The sequence below is a fragment of the Bison bison genome, unplaced genomic scaffold (assembly GCF_000754665.1).
Source record: "Bison bison bison isolate TAMUID 2011002044 unplaced genomic scaffold, Bison_UMD1.0 scf7180017864252, whole genome shotgun sequence".
In the NCBI taxonomy this organism is placed as follows: Eukaryota; Metazoa; Chordata; class Mammalia; order Artiodactyla; family Bovidae; genus Bison; species Bison bison.
The window spans coordinates 2,380,730-2,384,246 of NW_011494824.1; the positions used below are offsets into that span (position 1 = coordinate 2,380,730).

General features: G+C 47.8%; 1 pseudogene; it reads right to left on the reverse strand.

Moving 5' to 3' along the window:
* The window catches only part of LOC104994162, a 6,085-nt pseudogene extending 3,176 nt beyond the window's left edge, over window positions 1–2,909 (reverse strand).
* Window positions 2,910–3,517: the final 608 nt, after the last annotated feature.

A 3,517-nucleotide genomic window follows, 5' to 3' on the forward strand; every position in this document is an offset into this window, starting at 1 on the left:
GCAGCCACTTAGGGGAAGGATAAAAAAATGTCTGACACTTGCAGCCTGTTTCTTCTGTTTGGAGACCCCTGGCCTTCCTGCCTGTTACCTTCTCCTGTGTGTGAGTCCAGCTCACCTGGAACCCTCATTACTAATTCAGGGAGAAGGATGCCAAACCCCACCCCCATGCCTCCCCACCGAAGGAAGGATGAGCATGGTGTTAATGACAGCTATCAGGACAGATGAAAGGAGACACTTGTGCACCTTCATGTGAAGAGGCAAACAGTAATAAAACCATCTTGGGTGTCAGCATCCTAAGATGCTCCTGGTACCCACTGCTGGCCTGCTCTTCCTATAACATGGTAAAGACATCTTAACATTGTTAAAGAAAAACTGCTCCTACCCAGAGTAGTTTTACATCTTTCAATCAGAAATCTGAGAACTAGGGAAGACGCAGTAAGCACCAAATCCAGTGTTTCCTAAACTCTGGGCAGAGCAAAGCCATCTGGACTCTGCCTTCACTGGCTAGGATTTCTCTGTTGAACAGTCTCTCTGCTGGGTCTTGAACTTGGGCAGATGTGGGGCCCTGACTAATGCAAATCTGCATTTTACAGAAGAGGAAATTGAGGTCCACAGATGGGACCCGAGAGCCTCTGGGCACAGCAGAACCAGGACTGAACTCAGCTCCAAAGCACATCAAAACCCAATCAAGCTACATTTCCTTTGTCAGTAGGCGTAGATCTTGCATTGTGGGCTTTAGGGCCACAGATCTGAAGATTCGGTTGTTCGGAGCAGAAGGCAATTTGGATCAATTGTCCTGTTCGATCTGTACCAGGAAGCTCTTTACTGAGCTCCTGACACCCTGGAAAAATACCATCACCCAGCTCTGAAAATGCCTGATTAGCATGTCAGCTGGGGCTGCTTAAACTTTACCTTTAGGTTATCTCTCTATTTAACACCTCGGGGCTCTGTTCTATTGATCACTGAGTCTGACTCACTGCTGATGTTTTTGAGCAATTGACCATTACTTCAGGTAAATGGGGAATCCAGAGGGAAGAAGGTGTTTGTGGTCCTGCAATTTCCTGGCATATTACCCATCTGGGAGATGGTTTAGGAGTCTACTGGAGAAGACATTTTTAAAAATACAGCTCAGCATCACACTTTTTGTGAAAATTGACACCTAACTTAATTCAGGAGAAATCTGGAAGAGCTAGAATGTAGAGCTTCCTTGCCTGAAGTTGTGGAGCCAGTATGAGTGGGTTTGACCTTGGCGAAAAAGCAAAGAAAGTCTGATCTCGTCTTAAAGGGGCCCCTTTGGGTCAACTCAATGATTATTTGCAAGCTGTGTTGGAGAAACAGTTGTAGACTCAGTTCTATTAATGTTTTTCTGCCTCATATGTTAATTTAAGGTAAAGACACTCATTCCTTTTGGTTGTTGTTGTTTAAACCTATGGTTTTTGCATTTATCCTAAATAGAGTCATAAAAAATCTCCAAACTTACAAAACTCGGCTGATATTAATGTATTTTTGCACATAGATACATACCATTTGTTTTGAGGTGGGGTTAAGAGGCTGTTCTGAAGTCGAAGTTTTAAAACATGTGGGTTTGAAACCTATGGACCTGCTAGTAGTAAATAGAGAGTAAAGTAATACAGCCGATCAAGCCTCCTGTTTACACAGTACTTTTGCTTCTCACAGGGACAACAGCATTTCTTAAAGAGTGATTTGCTGAGTGGGGTGGAAGGGTGGGCCTTAAAAAGTGCCCCCCACACACTGACACTTCAAACTCAGACAAAATGATCTGTTCTCTTTATGGTTAAGTGCTGAGGCTCTCCTTGGCAGTTCAGTTAATTCCTGAGAGAGGGAACACACAGATTTTAACTACATTGGGTCTATTTCTCCAGGTGGAGAACACGTGGAGGAGGGAGGTAGTGTTTGTTCAGTTCTACTTTGTTCCTGGTAGAGATATAAAGCCTCTGGCATATGATCTCAGTTAATCCTCTATCAATCAAAAGTTCAGTAGGATTATCACTGCTTCACAGATTAACCCCAGGCATGGGACGTGAACAAACTGCTGAGTTGCACAGGTAGAATCTGGAGCTGTCTTAGCCCAGGTTTTATAACAAAACACGACAAGCTGGGTGGCTTAATCCACAGACATTTATTTCTCACAGACCTGGAGGCTGGGAACCCAAAATCAAGGTGGCCTTGGGTTCCTGACATGGGCCTACTTCCTGGTTCCTAGACATCTGTCTTCCAACTGTGTCCTTACATGCCTGGGAAAGAGAGAGAGAGAGTTCTGGTCTCTCTTCTTCTTATAGGCACACTAATCCCATCATGGGGGCCCCTCCTCATTACCTCATTAAACTTAATTATCTCCCTAATGCCCCACCTCCCAGTGCCAACCCATTGGGAATTACAGCTTCAATATATAAACTTAGAAGGGAGACAGTCAGTCCTCAGTAGGAGATGTCCTCACTCACTGCCCCCTTGTTGAGCCTTGGCAGGGATTGAAGAAGCACTGTAAAAAGGACCAGATGGGTAGGGATCTGAGAACACTGGTGTTGCAATTAAGAGGCCACTAATATTGGGGGACGTTCCCAGGGGCAAGATGTAGCCTTGAGAATGAGAGGTCATCTATAGGGAAGAAAGAGCATTTCGTTTTTCCTTTTTCTTTTGTAACCCCAACTTGTAGCGTATAAATTTGGTGCCAGTATGTACGTACTCCCAGTACATGCATTCACACCCATACATCTACGGAGAGCGATACAGAGGAGTGGAATAGGATTAGAGTCTATAACATTAGTTAATTCTGGGAGGTGAAATTCTAAGTTATTTGATCTTTTTTTTTCATTTATCTGTAGTGTTTACTTTTCTAAAATGACCTGTTTATTATTTGTGTAAGCGCAGGCGGCTGCGACGGGCGCCATAGCGCGGCTCAGAGGAGCCACCCCACGTCCGAGGTCAGGGGCAGAAGTCGGGAGGACCCCATGCCCGAAGGGCGGCGGCCAAGAGGAGTTACCCCACGTCCGACGTCAGGGGCAGCGGCCGAGAGTGCCAGGCTGCGACGGCGCAGGAACGGCCGAGAGGAGATACCCCGTGTCCGAGGTCAGGGGCGGCGGCCGGGAGGAGCAACCCACGCCTGAGGCCAGGGGTGACGACTAGAGGAGTTACCCCACGTCTGAGGTCTGGGGTGGTGGCCGGGAGGAGATGCCCACGCCCCAAGCCCGAGGCCAAGGGTGGCGACGGGGAGGAGCAACCGCACGACTGAGGCCAGGGGTGGTGGCTGGGAGGACCAACCCCACGTCCAAGGAGCTGTGGCTGCACGGGCACAGGAGGGCCCAGAGGACTATCCCACATTGAAGGTCAGGAAGGGTGGCAGTGAGGAGACACCCCTCATCCAAGGTAAGGAGCAATGGCTGCAGCTTGCTGGAGCAGCCGTGAAGAGATACCCCATGCCCAAGGTAAGAGAAACCCAAGTAAGACGGTAGGTGTTGCAAGAGGGCACCAGAGGGCAAACACACTGAAACCATACTCA